Genomic DNA, 21,297 nt, shown 5'->3' on the forward strand with positions numbered 1-21,297 from the left:
CGGATCGAAAGTAATGTACCAATTGAGATGCTACGCTCCCACTGTTGCTGTGTGATATAGTGTGGTCCCGTGGTTACTGTTTTGGTCAATTTGGCCTTCATTGCAGACAGACGTGTCCTTGACAAACGTAAGTAGTAAGAGCTTACGGCCTTAAAAGCTGGGCCCCGAAGCGGGCGCCTTCTTCTGACATTGCTGCCTGCGCTCTCTACTCCGCCCGTCTAGGTAAATGGCGATGCATTGTGTGAATTACACAACGTGGGGGCATGGCACAAAAGTTGCCTGGATGAACATTAAAAGTGTTGTAGCTTGCTGCTCTCTTGCAGTGTCACAGCACTTACCTTCCCACTGCTTGCAAGGTGCAGCTTTTTTACCGTTCTGAAAGACCCGCAGCATTCTTTCTTTTCAGGCCTTTTATTTTTCGTAACAAATTCTCGCATATTTCACAACAGCGGCTCCGACTGTCGTTCACTTGGATTCGTGTTCATCATTCCTGCAGGATACCAGCGACCTTCCAGTCAGCGTGAAACAACGATACTGGATAGATTTGAATGTTATTTAAGCTCCCTTAGGCACACTGTTCAACCCCTTTCACTTTCAGTTCGCGCCGGACGGATTCACCGCAGGAAACGAGCACTGAACAGTGAACTCACACAGTTCGTGGCCGAGTTTGAGGCCAATTTCTTAGAGTCGCATCAGACGTGGGCGAACTTCCTGCCACTGCGCGTGCGTGCACTTAGTTTTCATTTCAGATCACGCTCCGCGCTCGTAACTTTGAACACCCACTTGAAGTTTCCCCTGGTGTCTGCGTGCGCTCGTCCTGAGTCCGTGCCATGCACTAGACCGTGGAACCTGGTGTCGGGGTTTGCACCCCTCCCCCGCGCCTGATGAGTGATGTTCGCGCGCGAAAGCCACGCGGCCAGCGGTCAGCTCGAGGGGTGCGTGGGCGGACCCCACCTCGTGGCGCCTCCGCTCGGCGGCCGCGGGCGTCTCGGCGCCGGTGGGGGCGCTCCGCGAGCACCGAATAGCGCCCGGCGCGGAACCCCGAATCGCGCAGAGCCCAGCGCCGCGCCGGCTCGAGCGGATTTTTGAACTCTGCGCGCGCTCGCGCACGCGGCGGGTTCCCGAACGCTTTCTTCGACGGCACCTTTCCTCGCGGGAGGAAGACGCGCACCGGCGGCCACTGGGAGAGGAACCAGCGGCCATGGACTAGCGGCCCCCGGAGCCGCTCCTCCATGGATGGCTTGAGAGCGGACGCCCGCACCGGACAGCGCAGGGCTCGCCCAGGCCCACCGACGCCGGGTGAGTGTGCCGGCACCGAAGCGACCCGCACTCGGGCCCTGACTCCGCCGGCTTTGCACGGACTCAGGGCCGCGAGAGCGCCAGTCGGGTGCCCCTCCTCTTTCTCTCGCGCCCAACACCGAGAGTGTCGTCTCCGCCGTGTCCGGGTACAGGCCCACCGTGCGCGGGACACGCCGGCTGAAGCTTGACAACGCCAGACGACGGGCCCAAAAAGCTGGGGCCGCTCTGCTCGAAGTCTTTCCTGACTTACATTATTATTATTGCATTACGGCTAAGCCCCGCTTACCTACGGAAAAGTAACTGCCTATTGGACGTTTGAAATTAATGACGCGGGTCGAGGCCAGGAAAGGGGCAGTTTCGTAACAGCGCTGCTGGGACGTTGTCCTTTGTTGGCTGTCCGCTTTTCTGATCGACCCGCTTTCTTCTTCACTAGTCTGCTAACTTTCCTCGCACCAGAAGTGTTTGGCCACCCACTTTCTAAGCGGGCTACATTTCGCCGCTCACTGGGCTGACTTTTCGCCCGCCCCCAGCTCACTTAGTATTTCGAGCAGACGGCACCAGCGGTCAGTCTCGCGTGGCATCAAATCACGGGTCGTACATAGGCAAGGGGAGATCAACTGAAAAAAGTCCTTGTAAATGTCAGCAGAAACTTTCAAAAAGTTGATTACTGTAATGTTGTTACGTTCGTGTTCGAGGTGGCATTCTGCTCACTAAGCAGCGGGAGATATGAAGGAAGAATTAGGGAGAAAAAAACGCTGGTATTTTAAATCCAGCGTATCCGTTCCGTGTTCACACGCAGTCTTCCGAAAGAACCATTCATTGAGTCCCTTGGTTGGTGAATCAGTGGTCATACTGCCGCTGCGCTGCAGTGAGCGTCAATAAAAGATGGACTCCTGCGGTAAGTAACAAAATCTCCTGTATAATGCTGGCACCTGCAGATAGAAGGAGCAACGACTGACGCGTGGGAAGAGCCAGGCAAGGAACAAGCCGAAGCGCAATTTGTCTTCATTAGTTTCTCTTTAACAAATCGAAGACAGCTGTCTGTTAGAGCCACGACTCTGTGCACAGAGTTTTCTAGATCATATCACTATCGCCTTTATAAATGTCCTCTGGAATTCCCTAAATCTCTTGCTAATAAATATGAGGAAGTGGTAGCGTAGGCCGACTAACGTCTTCCCTCTAACAGTTCTCAACGAAGAGCGAGGCGACGGCGTACACGTGTGGTCATTATTAAATCTGACAAGCTGAGCATCTCTTTGCTTCGCCAGCCTTTGAAGCTTAAAATTTTCAACTGGCGGCAGCGCCGCGCTTATTCCAAAGATGTATCGCCTCCATCCCCACTCAGCGTCGGGCTTATTCAAAATTGATATCTGCCGCGCAGGAGTGTTCAGAGCTTCATGCACATCCGTGTCAGGCGCAGTAAGTTAGTTCCGTACATGCTAAATCGAGTGAGGGTAGCTGTATGTTAAGACGCTCCAACGAGGGCCAGCTGCAACTGCAGCATACTTCAGGCGTATAATATGGCAGTCGGATTTTTAGAAGCTCTCAAGTCTGCCCGTGTTTATGCATACTTTGTCACGCTAGCTGAGTTATGCGAAAGGAACTGTGCCCTCAGCTGTGCCATTTCTTGCAAGAGGTCGTTGCCTGTTCGCTCCGCAGCGACAGAAAAAGAAGCCAGACGACGTTGCAAAACGCGCTGGATTTGGGGCAGACACAGTTCAGCACATACTTTTCGGCAGCGCTCATGAGTCAGCGTCTCTTACGCGTTATGGAGGCGTACAGTACGATTGCCTTTTTTATCTGTCATCTGCGGCATTGCGAACAGATTTGAGTCAGTTTGAAAGTAAGAGCTTGTGGCAATGACCACTGTAAAAAAATTTCCCTTAATATCAGGAACGAAAATATTTAACCCGATTATTCGCCAGCATTTATGTCAATAATCGGTCTTGCTGACCTGTATGCATAACGAATAAAAATAAAAATAAGCATTTTTCTGTCTATTGAGCTGTCACTTTTGGCGCATGGTTTCAAGTCAGCGAAAAGACGACCTCTATGACGGTGCTTTGACAAAGCAGCCGCCCTCTTGTCTCCCTTCTCGAACAGCGTAGGCACGCGTTTTCATCATTATATTTTTTAAAGACCTGCTCTTATGGGCGGAAGATAGCTGCAATTGAAGACCGATTCCTTGTCCCACAAGTGTGTGCAGAATTTTAAGAGGACAAGCTCAGCTGTCGTGGGCTGGTGTGTGACTTGAACCGATTCAACGCTAGAAAAACAAATATTCACGATTGAAGAATCAGCCAGCTGATTTGAAGCTTATTATCGATTCAATGCTCAGCCCTTCTCAATATGAAAGTGCTCTGTCTAAATGGAGGTGACAGCGCTGCTTTAAAGGTGACGCTCGAATCAGCGTTTGGGCACATAAGGCTTTCGTTCCTGACTTCTCTTTTGCACGTTAAAGTTCAGCGAAATTAATTTATGCTGCTCCCTGAGGATTAATCTTTTGTGGCAGGCTGCCGCTCGACTTTCCGTGCTGGGCCATATCCCCTATGACAAGGAGATTGACGGATGAGTGAGAACAAATCTAAGGCATTAATTCGGTACACATTCTCCCGTACATGTAATTCGTTCATTTTGTGCCCTGCATTAATAATCAAGACATAAAAGGTCTACGGGCAGAGGGAAGCCTCCTGATTGTCTCGTCCGCAGCGAAAAAGAAAAGAACAAAGGTATTGAAGACAAAATGAGACGACTACAACACTAAAAGATATGTACAGTACTCACGGATTGAAATAGGACATTCGGAGCGCGTGGCCGCCGCTTCATGGAGCGCCGCCCGTAGATGCTCATGGAACCAAGGTGGTGCATTGTGGTATGGCGCGAGGGGGAGAACATCTAGAAAGCAGAATTGTTCCTTCCAGTCGCCAACGAGCCGGCCTGTGGTTTACCACATGCCTGCGTGGCACTGCAAGGCTTGCGCTTCGAATGTCCTATTTCAATCCGTGAGTACTGTACACTTGCGTAACCCTGACAGCACTTTGGGGTTGCGTGTAAGAAACATGATGACTTCGCCTACAGTGATCAGAAGTATTTGGAAATGGGTCTACCGCACAGGTGGGTGTAAAAAAAAAAGGCGTTGAACCAAACTGAGCATCACAGACCCACGCACAACTTTTTTTTTTTTCAGTTGTGGAAACACTTTATTATAGCGCTTGCTTCCTGCTACTTTAAGGGAAGTGGGAGTTGCAGACCGATCAGAGCATTGTACGGTATCATCGTGCTCCTTTGTGGTTATCCTTGCGATAAAGAATATTTGCTTGTACCTGTCACAGATTTGCCTTTTTTTTTTTGTCTGACAGCAAAACTTTTGACTCTTGGTGTTACCATGAGATGATCGAATGGTGCGCACTGTTACGTTGGCTGCTGTTTATTTACGAGGTTTGTTTTGACGCACGCTTGAGACAAATCCAAGGCCTTCAAATGTAATAGGGACATGTTTACATCTTCCTTACGAACACAGATCTATTGATGAAAAAAAAAGAAATAAAGAAATAGCAGAGTTGCGTGCAGTCTAAGACGAGGTCTTGAATACAAGCAGTGGTGGAAAACGTTAACATGGGACGCCTAATTTTCGTAAATGCTTTGTTTACAGCTTGTGCTAGTGCTCCTACTGCACGCGTGATTAGGAACTTGGGACAGCTCCTAGATAAAAAAGAAAAATCGACAGAATTAATTGTCCGTCTGGTTGTGAATATTAAATTGTGAAACATGTTTTCCAACCAAAGCCGGCTCGGCTCCTTCCTCAGGGGAGACAGGAGGCAGTTTGGTTTGCGGCTTTTTTTGGGCAAAAAGTACCTTACAATTTACAATAAGCTCCTAGTTAGTGCTGTTAAGCCTAGCGGTCCGTTTCGCTTCAATGGGGAATATTGCGCATATAACTATTCGTACAGAGAATGAGCCGGTGTCTCGATACATTACCTATCAAAACCACTCACACTTTAAACAATGGCCGTCTACAAAAACGACCAATATTTAGACCTCTATTAGGTGACAAACGCACGAGTTTTGAAGTATCCAGGGCTCCAATCGTTTTCTTTTCAACGGCTTCAAATACACTAAGGACTGGGTTTGTCGCAACAGGGAATCATCTAAAACTGACATTTTTCACAACGCCCATTTCACGTTGTAGGGCGATAAGTCAATGTGTCCACACACTCGCATACGTCGCGCCGTATTTGAGCGGTCTTATGCTACGCCGCGCAGAAAAGGAGGTTCTTATATCGAACCTTTGTATCGCCGTGCATTATTTTTCTCTCAGACATCAATACAGCCGACAGTTTCTTGTCATGCGCCACGTGGTGGAAAAATGAGAGAACTAGGCCGCTCTCCAGATTTCTTGGTAACGGGTCCGTTAATGTTACTCGGATGTCCACCTAACGCCTCACCATCAATATCGTGCCTTCCCTCATGAAGAATAGGCCTGTCAACCGTACAAGATGGCTGCACGTGAAAGCCATAATCGTTTAGTTTGATGTCTCTGAGTAGTGCCGCAAAGCCAAGCAAATTGGTGATACGTCTTGTACTTGAAACCCTCTGTGACTGTGGAAGCTGGGTGTCGTCTTAAGAGCCTGCCCTAGCTGCAACGGAAAATCATAATTGGCTCGATTTCCAGTGTGTAATTTCTTGTCCTTTTATTCAGTGTCGTTTCCTTGGCGGAATGCAGTGCTATTGTGCGACATTAGCGCTTTGTGCCTTGATGGCTGATATGTTGGAGCTCTGCACTAAATGCCTCATGTCAGTGAAAAAAAAGATGCCGTAGCCTTTACTTAAGTGACCAAATAATAAAATAGATTTTTTTGTGTGTGTTGCGCTGCTACATGTGAACACAGTGTTTCTTGTGTGCACCGCGCTTACTATATTTTTTTCGTGTTGGTGAAAATAAAGATGTAATCCTTGTACTCTTTTTGTTTGTTTTTAAATAATTAGTATATTTTACTTGTGCCGACACTACGTTGGTGCTTTTACCATATTTTGATGATGCCTTCTCCGCATGTAATGCTCGTTTCGAATTTTAGGGTAAGAAAATTAAATGAGCTGAAATGTGCGCTTTAGTGCGCTTTAGATGACATGTTGGGGCAGTCGAGTTTCGGACTTTACACGAAATTTTGAGCCCCATTATTTTCACTTTGCAGACGCATGAAAGTTACCGAGTGTCAGCAGTGAACAGTGAATTCTCAACATTGAACAAAAAGATATTATATTTCAGTTTTTATAATTTTTTTTGCTCCCAATGTTGGTGGGAAGACAGTGTCCCATTTTTTACAAAACATCAACCAATGTTCATCATCATATTAAGCGACAGTTTGTTCCCACAGCAAATTTATTAGAGAACTGGTTTCTGCGCTGCGTGAAGGTATTAGCGATTATATGTCTTTTATTACAAAATGAAGCGGCAATTTTAAGAATGCATTGTCACAATAAGCTAATGCCGTCAGTACTTCGCACGTAAGCTTTTTTCGTCGATCACTGCTTGACACTGCCGAAACATAGAGCCTGGGATTCTGACAGTGAAAGTCTAGTCCGTGTTTCCGCACTCTTTGAACCGCTGGTCGACTTTCTGCTCGGCGGTGATGGCTTTTTGTCCCTTGGACGACGTGCCATGCGCATTCAAGCATTCTCACATGAAATTAATCTCAGCAGACCGACTTGGACACTTCATAAGGCCCACCGTCCTCATCAGCCAATTTTTCACAAGCGTAAAAGAGTGCTCCGGGTCGTAATTATATTGAAACACATATCCAAATCACCGATTATTTCCGTGCCCATGGAAGCGCAACATTTCCAAGAATGCCCCGATAGACCTCCTGGCTCATGGCGCTTTGAATTCAATCAAGGAGACAAACTTTACGAGCGGAGAATCAGCCGCATGCCGTTTGCGTTCCCGCCTGTGTGGTTTAAATTCGGAAGATGATGACAAGGTCCATAAAAATTGTGTCCCATCCCATCCCATCATTTCCGCATGTCAAGAACTTCGATTAGTTTAATTAAATTACCCTTTTTATGCTTCACCTATCCATACCATATGTTCATTTACCTACATTCATTCTTAAAACTCAGTTCTTTTCACTTATGATCGCATAATGAGCTTGGCTCCTGTCGTTTAGATCCGCATATTGCACATGACGTCTCACAGTCCATGCAGCCACTGTGGAGCCTGATAACAGGGCCAAATTTTCGGAAATGTCAGTAACATACAGTGTAGAGCTTTTTAGGCTTGCACCAACAACGTCTTTCTGGACAACTTGGTTGGTCGTTCTGGCGTGTCTTCTGAGAAGATAGAAAAACCAATCTATATCTCTTCAGAACTTGTGAAGGTGTGGGCTTCGCTATTCTAGAATCCAGTGGAAGCTGGTGGTGTATCATCCCATAGTTGTGGCTGCGGATAATTGCCATTTGAGCAGTCTTGATAACGTTGTGTTAGCCTCATAATCCACTCACTGCTTATAAATTTATGCAGTAATACACGTAAGCGCTGAATACGTCACTTGAAAACGACAGCAAGTTAATAATTCAGACCAGACAGAAAATGAACGCAGTGCACGGGAAGCGCCCATGAAAGGACAAAAACAAAAAAAAGCGAACTGGGGCGAATAGTTACGCTGCCGACAACTCCTGAAGGAAAAAGGGGGCATTACTGCATCAAATTATGCTCAGAAACAGCAGATAGGTGTTTTATATTGGTGGTATTCCGAATTTGTACGAAAAAAACGAAAATATATCTTCTTGTTCATGACTGTATGTTCGATTCCTTCTGTTTATCGTCCATATGCTTTGTGTCGAGGTAATTTCCTTGGCAACGTGCTTAATTGGTGCTCGTGCTGCTCTGAACAAAGTAGTTCGCAGAATGCCTAATGGTACAGTATCGATTCTGTTCTAGTGCGCTGAATTTCCGTAAAGATTGAATTTATACAACATATAGCATGGCATTCACTTTAGTTATTTACATACTATATGTGCACTAGAGTTGGGCGAACGTGTACCCATGCGATCATACCGCCGCTCAGAACGTAGTGCTTGTGAAAAGGCGTTAGAAGGAGGCTTCAATGGTGACAGAATAATCAGGCGGACCAAAACTCCTGCTCATGCTGCTCGGAGTTTTGAAGTGGACGCAAAAAATAAGAGCTAGAAGTTACCAGCTCCACGTCTTTAATTTGAGCCTTTAAGGCTCAGATTACGAAGGAATAAATGAATAAAATTACTAGCTCCATATTAGGCTCGCTGATGTGACCAAATTCAGAAGCCAATATCACAATTTTCTTAGTGTCGCTAAAGTTTGACAAATGGTTATGCCGCCTATTAGCAGCAATTAGCACTTGGTTCATTTTGTGCAGCTAGAGCGACTCGGTTTAAAGATCAAAACGAGAGCCTCAAACCAATTCGAAAGAACAAAGTAAACATTGTTTAATCCGACAAATCTCTTCCTGTCATTTTTTTTTCTGAGAAACTTGCGAAAACGAGACGAGAAAACGAGAGACGAGGAATTGTTGGACACTGGCTGGAAGTCGTATACTCGCTCGCACTTTTTCCCCTCACAATCGTGGAAAATAGCTTAAATGGGACGAGACCAAAAAGGGAAGACAGCACACTTTTCGCAGCTTGCTCCCAGTGACGCCAAGCATTTTGATCGTAAAATTTTGGTTACTGAGAACATGTCTGCGTCACACTTAGTGCCCAAGCTACATCTAGTAATGGGCACACGGCGTGCAAGCCGTATGTCGCGAATTCTCTACACTGGGCAGTAAAGGGTTAAGCAGAAGCTTTAATAGCCCGCTAAGGTTCGTATAGTTATAACGAGGCGCCAGCACAAAGGATCAAGGCTGCTTTTCGTAACCAGTGCATACGAAATAAAAGCCCCATCAAGCATACGTTTTGGCGCTAGATTTTTAGTGTTAATTCTGGACCAAAAAATGGCCGCATGGGGCGGTGCGGTTGCGCGGGGAAAGGAAGTGGGTAGATCGGCGCGTCGCCGACTGCGCTTGTTGCTAGTGGAAACGGTGGCTACACGAAGACGCCCGCCGCCGGCGTCTTTGCGGGGATCGGTGACGGAGGCGCACAGAAGACGAGCGAGGAGGCGGGGTTTCGCTCCTGTACCGACTCGCCGAGAAGAGACGGCGCTCTGAAAAGATCTCGGCGAAGAAAAGCCGGCCGGAGTAATTAGCGCTCGCAGAAGCTACGACGGAACGGCGCGGGCAACAATTGATGCTTGCCATGTGGGCGGAGGCAATACAAAGACGAACCCCCTGCGTCGCCATAAAAGCGGAAAGGAAAGCAGAGATAAAAAAGAATAGGCGCGGCAGGGGATCAGGCCGCAGACTTTTGATTAATGCAAGCGAGGGAAGCGTATACGGGCGACGAAACTAACGGAGCCCCGGACGGATGTCTTGAGGAGCGGAGAATCGTGTGCGGCCGCGCGAAAAGAAGTGTTGTTCCCTTCTGTCTGTCGTTCTTGCGACGATTGGACTCATTTAAGTGAGCGGACGTTTCACGTGCCATTAGAAACGCTCCCGATCCTTGTCTGGCGGTGACTGAGTAAAGTCTTCGCTCAAGGCCTGTAACGGAGCTTTTGCTCTAGAAACGGGGCATTTTATGCTGTTTAAGACGCGTTGATTGGTGACCGGGCGAAAGCAAGCCTCTGAGAAAGCACGATAACGCGGCTGCGACGCCCGACGAATTTCACAAAATGCCGAACATGCGCCTGTGCTTTAATGAGCGCCCACCTTTAAGTAGGATTCAAACGTCAGGTGAGTATTTAACGCAGCAAGCGCCGTCGAGTCCCTTAACCATTTGAGACGAGTCACGGCATGCCAAGTTCCCGCGGGAGGTTGCTCATTGAAGCCATGGCCAACAGAGATAAAGGAATAAAGAGAGAGTGAATAAGCTGTAACCAAACCCCACACTAGGCGTCAAGAAGATGTGCCGTCAACTGGTCAGAGGAGTGTACGAATAATGTGGAGACGGAATGGAAACCATACAAGAGGGAAGGGGATGCTGGATTCGGGGCTATCAGGGAATATAGGGGAGGGTTGCAGACGGTATAATATAGAACGGGCAAGAAGGAGCAGTTCAATGAGGTGGATTCCCCGGAAGTACGCGTATCTAGGGAGGGGTAAGAGTCACAGAGAGGGTACGGAGAGATTCTCTAATGTCGTCACAGTGATGTTCATAGTGGCTTTCTTAGATTCCTTAATGGTTTCATAGTGATCTCAGGTTGTTCTGAACTTTGTGTAGCGTGCCGGGGCTGCCGCACCCGAAAGAATTTCCCGCCAATAGTCCAATGCCTGCAGCAGGAACATTGCGGTGGACAGCTAGAAAGACAGCCAGGTACTTCGAAAGCTTGCATCAATTTAATACGCGCACGTGTTTGCGCTCTGCGACTGTTGTGCCATTTGTGCCCTTTCCGACTTTCGCGTAGATTTGAAATTCCTTCCCGACTCAAAATTTTTAAAGTATATCTCGGCAAAGTGTAACACTGTCGAAGCTCTTTCAGCGGCAAGAAACTTGAATGTTTGCAATGCGGAGAACTGAGAGGAGCACGACGGCCAATTTTCACGCGCGTCAAATGTGCGCTACGTTTAGTTCAGCTCTCCAACTCTGCATGCGCTCAACCTGTCAGTTACTGCAGCTGCAAGTTCGGCCATCCGACCGAACAAGGAGCCGTCTCTGCCTTTCTGGCGAATGGCGGTGGTTAGGCGCTTGATCGATGTTTTACGCCATATGGCTGCTGGCGCCTGGTCCCTTGACTGTATTCCTTATGCGAGGGTGCGACATGCTGGGTCACGGCGCACGTACTTGGCAATGGAGCTGTCCTCTTGGAAAAAGAACGAAACGTCGCTCGCTTAATTTTACTGGGGCACATATAGTTGTTTCCTCGTACTTTCTCCTCGCTACCATTTCCTTTTTTTTTTTTTCGACGAAGAAACGACAATGCACGAAACTGAAGCCACTGCGCACTGTTTCAAGATAGGAAATACGACAATAAAGCAAGTGCGCGCGTGTTCCAGTCCTCACCAGCCCGTTTGGTCTTACGGCTGCAACGAGAGCGGCTCGTTAGTTATGTGGACGGGGAGCGTTCCGAGTAATGGTGAAAAAACGACGGGCGCCCGTAGCGGTGATAGCAGCGTCGCGTGCACGCATTGAGGAAAATTTGTCTCCAATCTCCCGCGCCCTGTCCCTTTCTCTCGCGTGCTCCTGCAGGTCCTCTTTCTCTTACACGTCGCTACTTTTTCCGGGTGGAGCGAAAAATCAATGGTGCCTCGCTAGCGCGCGTCATCAGGCACAGACGGCGCGCAGCTTTGTGACTTTGACAGACACAGCGGGAGCTTGAGAACTCGGGGAAGTTGTAGAAAACAAAACAAGAAAATAAATATGCTCCTTCATCAGTGTATGCCCTGACAGGCGCAGTTTGCCGGGAGCTGAGCGGGGTAAGGCGTCTGCTGGCCGATTTTGGATGCGTACGTTAAGAAAACCGTTCGTTTGTATTTATCCGAAGTGCTTCGCGGGGACTTCCTTCATCTTGCAACTCACAAAACTAAGAATCGAAGTCCAGCCATAGTCTTCGGTGATGAGGCAGGTGATGAGGTCGACTGTAAACTTGGGCGCCAGGTACTGGCTACGCCCAGCAATTTTTCTTTACTGCGTTAGCATTAGAACCATTCGCATTAGCAGTAGCATTTGTTAACTTGAACTGACTGAGCCTTTTCGCAGTGAAAACAGCGAAGCTTCAGTTCATCAGAGGCGGAACTTAATACAGGAGCTTACGTCCACTTTAAATATTTGCTGAATGTTATGTAAATAATCGCTAGATGAATGTAATCGAATAGAAAAAACATTACAATAACTTTAACAAGATAGGACGCATACATGTAACTATAACGCTAATATCAACTGACGTAATGCCTCTACAAGAACGCTAAATTAAAGACTGGCCCACACGAGTCGCAATTGCGGTCGGTAGTATTAGTTAATTAAAGATTACTTTTAAAGCAGCTTCTTGCTATACCCAGCCTGCCTTTCGGAACTCCAGTGCTATAAGCTATCTTGCGTTTGTTCATAATTTCTTTTTGTATTTTTTTTCTGACGTCCGGTTTATCATTTTGTGACAGTTCATACTCATGTCTATGAAGAGGAAACTATATAACTGGTGTATTTTTCCTGTACTCACCAATGACGCCAAAACATGGAGGCTAACAAATAGGCTAGAAATGGGGCTAAGAAAGTCACGAGTGGAAGAAAGGAAATTAATATGCTTAACATTAGGAAACAAAAACGAAGGCCCCATTTTAAGACATCTCAGTGAAGAGAAGTGGAAACAAACGTGGGAAGCATATGTAATGCATTGTGGTCTATGAGAGCGTCAGAGTTGGGTAACGTAGTGGGGTTCGGCCGAGAGCCTGGTGAAGAGACGAGCTCAGAGTATTTGCTGTAATCGAGTGGCTCCGACTAAAGGAAGACAGCGGCAATCGGAGGTGAGGGGGGGGGGGAGAGAGAGAGAGAGAGAAGCACCCAGAGAAGCAGTGTTCGCCAGAATTTCTCTATACACGCGCGTGTTTACTTATGGCACTCTAAATCTTGTTTCAGAGAACTTTAAAGGCAGTAAGACTCTGAGAATGATATAACCATCGTAATAAACGTCACCTTGATGACGATGAGAGAATTCTCCCTGCCATTTACAAATGACATTCGGACGAGTTCGTCGCATTGACTGAATTTCGGGACCAAATAGTAATTCTTCGCAGAAATCTGGGTGTTGTCGTCGACATGAAAATAGAAAGCAAGCATTGCCTTTGCAATTATACATGTATGTACTCATGTGCGCGCGTGTGTTTTGTTGTGCTCTTGTGCTTGAGTAAAATTTCGCCGCTTTTCTTGAGTAAATGTTCTCCTACTCTTTTCGTACAGAAGTGCCGCATGCGACTCAAGGCAGGCCTGAGCTTCACGTGAGCGCAGGTTTTTTTACGAGCGGGTGAGATGTAAAAAAAAAACGAAAAGAGGTACTTCTTACAAAATAAGCAAGCGCTTCCGTTAGGCCTGTAGCATAGGGTCCGGCATGGAGCAGGACAAAAAATAAAATATACAACGAACCTTTCTCCCTGCGCACTAAACTGCAATTTCGTTAGTAGGATTCCGCACTTATTCCTGATCTAGGTACCGAAGAACAAAGGCCTCGCTTTGAAGTGACAGAATACCACTCAGCTCCTTGGTTAATGAGTAACGTAATTTGCAAGTCGAATGTTCACGGCGCACTACGTGTGAAAAAAATAATAAAATGAGGTGCGAGACAGCACAGGTCTAAGGGCGGCTGTCCCATCTTCAAATGCGGCCCGGTATTTTATTTAATTAAGGCTATTTTAATTTTTATTGTCGCGGAAAATTCTTGTTTCAGACCTCCTCACCCCCACAAGGAACAAGAAAATTAACCGCCGTAGCGCGTTTCTTGTCTTTGAGCGGTTCGATAGATTGTCTCCCTGTAGCCATGCTCTCCTTTATTTAGTTGCATACTTTCAAGGCCCCAAGGCACTAGAGAAAGCAGGGAGGTTACAAATATGCAAAAATTTGCAAAACACAATTAGCACATGCTCAAAAGGCTGACTGTATGGCTGTTGGGAGATGGCCGACGGTGTCGACTTCGATGGTGGTGGGAAGGGGGTTCCGGTCGCTGCTTGTCAGTGCACTAAAACAGTGATGATGTTGGTTACTTCAACAATATCGAATGCAGCAAGGTGAAAAGCAAGAAGGGGCAGTGGATATATATTCTTCTAAAATAGAATTGCTCTGGAACATTTAACGAAAAGAAGCAAGGCGAGATATCTCGGGGTTTTTTTTTTGTTGTCATTCATAGAACGATGGAATGACAAGGTTTGTTCGATAAACTGAAACGGTGTACACGATTCCAAATTGAATCGGTGGCTAAGATGAGCGTTCCGTGAGAAGGATCCCGAATGACGCATGCGTATGGAAGTTTGGCGTTATTACAGCATGTGAAGCGTTGCTTTAAAAAAGGCAGACGCCGATGAAAATTTCTGATGCAATAACCGAGCATGGGGTTAGCATTATTAGATAAGTAGTTAGCATGACTATGTCGTGAAAGTAACTTCAATTGCAAATTTTGCGAGCGTTACACAGTCGACTGCGACGAGCCTTACAGTGGAGGAGCAGATGCAGTAAGGGAAGCACTTAATATATGCAAGGAAAAGTAACGGACATCTGCTGTGCGCCCAGTGGGGCAGGAAAAGGGGTTCAGCACTCTTTAGCAATGAGTGGAGTTTGAATGAATGAAAAAACTTTATTGGTTCCTTTAGGAAGTAGTAGCGGTAGAGGACGAAGTGTTCGTCTTGAAGCTTGGGTCCTCCTTGGCCGTGGGTGGGCTCCTAGTCCAGGGCTCCACTGAGTCGGGCCACCTCGCTTGCGTGTGCTATGAGGGCCCTTTGGACCCCTAGCTCGCAGCTGGTGAGCCGGCTCTCCCACTGCACCGCACTTGGTGTTTTGTGTTTGTGGAATGCTTGATTTCTTCCCCATTCCCATGTGACATGATATAGTGATGGTTTTCCTCCGCACCACGGACAGTTGGCGCTATACTGTGTGGGGAACATCTTGTTTATTATGTATAAGTTTGGGAAGGAGCCTGTTTGCAGTCTTCGCCATCCTGTGGCTTCCTCCTTGGATAATGCTTTATGTGGTGGGGGGTATTGGAATCTTAGCCCCTTATATAGGTTTATTAATTCTGAATAGCTGTCCCCGCAATTAATCTGGGGCCCCTCCGGGGTTAATGACGTTCCTGCTCGGCTGGTCATTCCTCGAGCTAGGTTGTCTGCCCCTTCGTTGCCCCTGATCCCTGCGTGACTCGGTATCCAGATTATGTTGTGTATTGGTCGTCCCTCAGGGAGCAGAGCTCTACTGAGGATCTTGAGTGCCGTGCTGCTAATTCTGCCTCTAGTATAGTTCCGGCACGCCTTTTGTGAATCCGTTAAGATGTTAAGGGATCTCCCTTTCCTATATCCTTCATTCGCTGCCAGGGCGACCGCAATCTCCTCTGCCTCCGTTATGTTAGATACTTCGGCTGTGAGGCTTGTGATGTGTTCTCCGTGGTAATTTACGACTACTGCTACCGCGCTATTTCTGTGCTAACAGGAGACAGGTTAGGGCAGAATTTTATGAGAGGAACATGAGGCATCGGGACAACACAGTCTACATTGATGCCTCCCTATACCCCCAAACACACAAAAATAGCGTGGAGTTAGAAAGAAAATTTTCAGCCCAAAGGCCTCATTTCGATCCATGTCATGCTGACTGAGCTTCATGGTTATTACGTTATGTGACAGTGCATCAAATGCCTTGGAAAAGTAGCGAAAAGTATAGCCAGTGGCAATACCAAGATCATCGTTAATAAAAAAAATTGTTGGTCTTACATAAAGGTCAAGTTTTTTATGAAAACATCAGCGAAACTCGTACTGATAGTGATTTATAAAATACTTCATAAAATCAGTTATGTGCCAATGCATGGCTTGTTCTGAAATTTTACTCAGAATTCTGCGAATGAAATAGTATGGCAGTTCTCAAGGTTATGCATGTTCCTTGACTTATAAACAGTAACCACTTTGACTCTCTTCCTGTTGCGAGGTTAGCTGTAAAACTTTAAAGAGTTCTGAGAAACCTTATAAAAGGCTGCAGATTAACAGTTTGGCATTCTTCAGTACTTTTGATGAGAAACCCAAGGATGAGGAAATTTTAAAATTGCTAAATGACTTTTTATTCCCGACTCAGCCTATTGCCATTTACCAACAAAAGCTATTGATAGGAAATTAAGATTAATTACAATGGCAGTAGAATAGGCAGAAGCTTTATGAAAGACCGAGATCAAGAAATAATTGATGATTTCACACTGTCACCAGACTGAATAGAAACGTTAGAATAGATCGATTTCACTAACTTATTTATATTACAACTTATGACTTTTCCAAATCGATGTGAATTACATTGTAAACACGAAGGTAGTGTTGTGTCGGAAAAACATATGCTTTGCTTTGGTAAGTCAGCTGGATACATGCAGTGCTAGCATTTCACAAGTCGAACTACGGTTAATTGTTTCGAGGAATCAAAGACGAACTTCTTTACCTTTCTTTATATGGCTTGATTCTCCATGTGGCAAGAGATGGAAAATGTAGTCAAGGACGGCTAGGAGTTTGGTGGAGTGACGAGCTAAGGAAATTTACTGAAAGCACCTAGTATCATGGAGTGCAAAAATGGAATAACTCTACGTTAAGCCATAACAAACTGAGGTTAGAACGCACTATATATTATGGCACGTAGCGACTAATTAAATACAAGTCTTTTGCTGTAACGATCCATGTTTTTGAAGACCGTTCATTGGCAGTAAATTCATCAACAAACAGTCACATTTAATTCTTTCCTTACAGTTGGAAAAATGAGCCTTTTTTGCAGGTTCACTGTATCGCTTTGGCGGATGATAATATGTTAGCTACATTAAGATGCCCCATATCAAAACGAAGATTAATGAATGTACAACATAATAGGGGGCACGGCGGATAGTAATATTGGCAATAATGTGACATTTTACTTGTCCGAACAAAGTTTCTAGGAAATTGTGGCAAAAATTTATAGCGTTCAGCTTATTACACCATAAAAAACACCAGAACATTTAATTGCACAAAAATTTGCTCGTTTCATTGCAAAAACCACCTGGAAGTGCAGTGCTCTGACAGAAAAATACAGCAACCGAAGAAAAGTCCTTGTTGCCTCACGGAAAGCAGCCATTATTTGGAGGTGTTACAAACGCATATTTTAATCCCAATATATTAAATGGGGAATGCTAGAAAGCACAAACATGTCAACCAATATGAATGTTCACCTGAATGATAGACACCTAAAGATTAAATAAGGAGTTTTAGTTCACAAGAAAAATGGTAAGTTATAAAAATCGTGTGAAGATGACAACCTGACTTCAAAAGTTATCTAAATGTGACGAAAGAAAAAAAAACAGGGTCATATTGTCGCGTGGTGGTCGCGCCACTATGTATCAGGTGCACAAAATATTTCGAATTAAAGTGAGTAAAGCTTACGCAAAAAATAGAGTTGTACTTGAATAACGTTTTAAGCTACAAAGAAAACCATCACTAACCTAGGCTCGCGATTCACTGCGGGAAACAGTTTCTTAGCGTTCAGTGACACACCGCCATAGACAGACATGCAGACAACCAAGAAGCACGGAACCGCAGTGAACTTCCTTGTGGACATTAAGCTGGGAAGGGAAAAAGAACGGAAAAGAAGCTGGCATTACTCCAGCGGGGATGCAGTCGTCGAAGCTCCAAGGTGTTCTTTAAATCAGCAAAGCATCGTTTAGCGTGCCTCTGCACTTTCGATCTTTCTTATGGGCCATCGGGTTTAGCTCAGGGTTGTTTGCTCAGGATGAGCATCGAGACATACATATTCCTGTTGATTTAAATGGTATTGCATCTGTTGAGGGAAAAAAAAGGCCTGATAACATCGCTTCATGTCATCACCCGCTTGGCTTCTTCTGCATGGTGATATTGGCATCACCCTACAGAGCCATGCGAGCGGAGAGGGGCAGGTTTTTTTTTCGGACATATCGGCTACTTCTAAGACACGCCGCGACCAAATGTGTGTTAGAGAATCTAAAAGCAAGTGTGTTAAGAGTAGCTAAACGCCGTGCGCGCGGGTTTGTAAACAAGCTGCGCAAGATTAAAATCCAGACTCGGGTTTATGAAATCACTGAATTCGCAAGAACCACGCTTTACGGTAACAAAGTGAGATGGCCATCGTTGGTCTGGACGGTTATAATAATTTAACGCAGGTTTTCCTTTGCCAACCCCGTGGAATTAAATGAAGACAATGCATTTCAATGTTACGTGCCTAGAAGGCTTGGCCTAATTTTCAAACTTACTCTACGTCGAACAGTAATGTTGCACGATTCCTCCAGTATTGTGTAGCCCAATTAGTAGAAAGAAATTGGTAAAAAACGGGAGGCTGTTATTAATTTAACTTCATTGTCATATTAGCCTTGTATTGTTGTCGTCTCAAGTGTTTGCAAATACCATAAACACGCCGTAAAGTGACCACCCTAATAAGTTAGCACAGTAAAGTGCCCTTTTTTTGCCTCTGGCATCAGAGCCTGGTCTTTTTCGCGCAAGATTAGAGTAGAAAGCGCGGCGCGTGGCGAAAAATTCAGGCTTGGCACAAATTGTGCGAATGGCAAAGCTAAAACCGCGGAAATATATACGTTGTGTCACTAGCGAGGAAAAAAAGGAAATAAAGAAAAGAAAAGGGGGGTGGGGGGTGAACTTAAATGGGCCACTGAAAGTCCCAGTAGCAGAGGGAATGAAACTGCGCAAAAATCAACGAGATGTCGCAGCAGTGGTGGCTGCAACGAGCTCATGAGTAACGTAAACGGCTATCTCACCTCCCCCACCCCCTCCCCCCTGCTTTTTGCGCTGACGGTACGATCGCCGTCTGGCCTGACGTCTGCGCGTTCCACATTTGATTCGACAGCAGATGGTGTGGGGGCAAGGGTGGGGGGGGGATAGGAACCAGCTCTTGGCCAGTTGGCGTCTCGAGTCGTTGGTGCCAAGAGAAGAAACTCAGCGTGGAAATGGGGTAGAGGGAGGGAGACACAAAACAGGAAAACAAAAATAGGAAAACCCGTGGTGCCAGTTTAAGTGGAGGGGCGTGTCGCTCGGGCTTAATTAAGAATCGGCCACCCGGAACGACCCATGGGCTCTCGCCGAATCTCCGGCCTTATTGAAAGCGACTCCGGCCGGAGTCTGAGGTGAAGAGGAAGCAATTCGCGATTCCGCCTATCCCGGGCTACTGGGGCATAATAGGCCGACTTTTTTTCCAGCGCCCTTTCAATTAGGAGTGGCCGAGAAATGCTTATTTTGGAGACGAGTTTAGGTCTGTAAGAATAGAAGGAATAAAATGGAAAGCTAAAACGCGTAGAGAGAACAAATTTGTGTAATTTCAGCCGAGTGAAGTCGTTGGTTATAGTTTTTGGTAGCGGCAAGCTTTTCCAGATGAAAAAAAACACGGTTAATTTCTAACGCCTTAGTCTCCGATTGGGTTTTAGCTTTTGTTCGACTATTCCTATTTTTCTTTTTCTTGGCATCGTGTTTAAAACAAATCTTGGCATAGAGCAAATTCATTTCAATACAATGTCTTCTGACAATAAAAAAAAATCTTTTCAGAACATACTAGCTCAGATCGCGGAACTAAAACTCAAGTAGCGTTCTTGGCGGTAATCGGTTTATCCAGGAGTGTTGTTAATTAATAAACTAGTTGTTTATTCCAGATTTATTACTTACCTTACTAGCACAAAATTTTGTCAAAAGTAAAAAAATTTAATCGGTTTATCCAGGAGTTTTGTTAATTAATAGGTTGCTTGTTAAGTCCAGATTTATTACTTACCTTACTAACACAGAAGTTTGTGAAAAGGAAACAAATTGACTTACATAGGTCCAACAGCAACAACATAGCAATAAAACATTAAAACGCTTCAACTCCGTAAACGTAGATTGATGCTGAGTGTTTTTTTTTTTTTCAGCGCATTGCACAAAGCACGCTGAACCATCGCGGTGCCCGCTGCCGCGCTGCATTGAAGGTACTGGGGAGGCATCTTTGTGAAGCTATGCAACCTTTTAGTCGGAAGTTGTGAGTTATTATCGTATACGAAAGCTTACGGGACGCGGCTGTGCAGAAAAAAAATTATTTCGGCGCAGATACAATTGGGTACCTGTTTTGAAGAGTTTTTGAAGCTCATCTAGACGCTAACTCGGACATCGAAATGACGAGAGACGGCCTTATTACCTACCATAAGATTACTCAGCATTATAGGCTAGAAAGGCTAACCTTCCCTGCTCCGCATAAAAGCCTAAACAAAGAACAGGAGGTACTGTGGAGACAACTTCAAACAAAAACTCTCCCTAATCCAGCTGTCCTAAGCCATGTGTACCCGGATAGATTTAAGCCGGAGTGCAGCAAATGCGGCGGCAAAGCCACCGTAGACCACATCTTCTGGGACTGTCCGAGAGATCCCCCACCAATATCGCTCAAGAGGCTCGCGCTCCCGGGCCCGTGGGAGACCTTGTTACTCAGCTCCGATCTGGAAACCCAAGTACAGGTGGTGACGAGAGCCGAAGAGGTCGCCGCCAGTCTCCACTGACGGCCACCTAACAAGATCAACAAACCCATTTATAACTCAAGCCGATAATAAACCAAACCAATCCAAATCGGCGCAGATACGCGGATCAGTCGCCTGAAATGTCTGAACGTATGAGGGGACATGCATTCTGTATCCGCCGACAACCGTAACACGTGACTGGGTCGCGAGGCAGCCCTTCAGTATTTTTTTTATGTTTGAGTACGTGTCCCATGAAATCTTGCTGCCAAGAGAACATTATTTGGTTAAAATAATTACTAATTAACTATTACAACTCTGGCCACATAACTTATTTGCAGACGTCGATTTCACGTACCTCTCGGCGTCTAATTTTAAGAAATCTGTAAATCTTAATTTTTATCACCCTGTACATATATCATCGTTTTGTGCGTTCCTGCGCTGAACGCATCTGCTCTTCTTATCTTTTCATTTCCTTCGTATCTTGGCGCTGCGGCTTCGTGCGACTTGACATCTACGTTATCCAGGATATCAGATAACAGACTGCACTTTTCACGCCATTTTGTAACTTATCCCTTATCTTGTTGATGGCTTGTTATATGGGCAAAAATAGCTATTGTTTCTATAGTCAATGAAGAAATCAGTCTATCAACAGATCCACCAATCGGTCAAATAAAAAGCCTTATCTTAACGCAAAGACTAAGCGAGCAGTTGAAGCGCGCTTATACAATGCATCAAGTCGTATGTCCAAAACAAAAGCAAAACGATTACGCACTCAATACATTTCTCTTATC

General features: G+C 45.8%; 1 protein-coding gene across 2 annotated transcripts in view; it reads left to right on the top strand.

Annotated features, from left to right (window-relative positions):
* The first annotated feature begins 1,070 nt into the window (after nt 1-1,070).
* LOC144112865 (uncharacterized) overlaps nt 1,071-21,297 on the top strand; it is a 565,400-nt gene continuing 545,173 nt past the window's right edge. For both annotated transcript variants that reach the window (XM_077645681.1, XM_077645682.1), the window contains exon 1: nt 1,071-1,299. The gene's annotated coding sequence lies outside the window, so the exon portion shown is untranslated. The remainder of the gene's footprint in view (nt 1,300-21,297) is intronic.

This window comes from Amblyomma americanum, chromosome 1 (assembly GCF_052857255.1).
Source record: "Amblyomma americanum isolate KBUSLIRL-KWMA chromosome 1, ASM5285725v1, whole genome shotgun sequence".
NCBI classification, from domain to species: domain Eukaryota; kingdom Metazoa; phylum Arthropoda; class Arachnida; order Ixodida; family Ixodidae; genus Amblyomma; species Amblyomma americanum.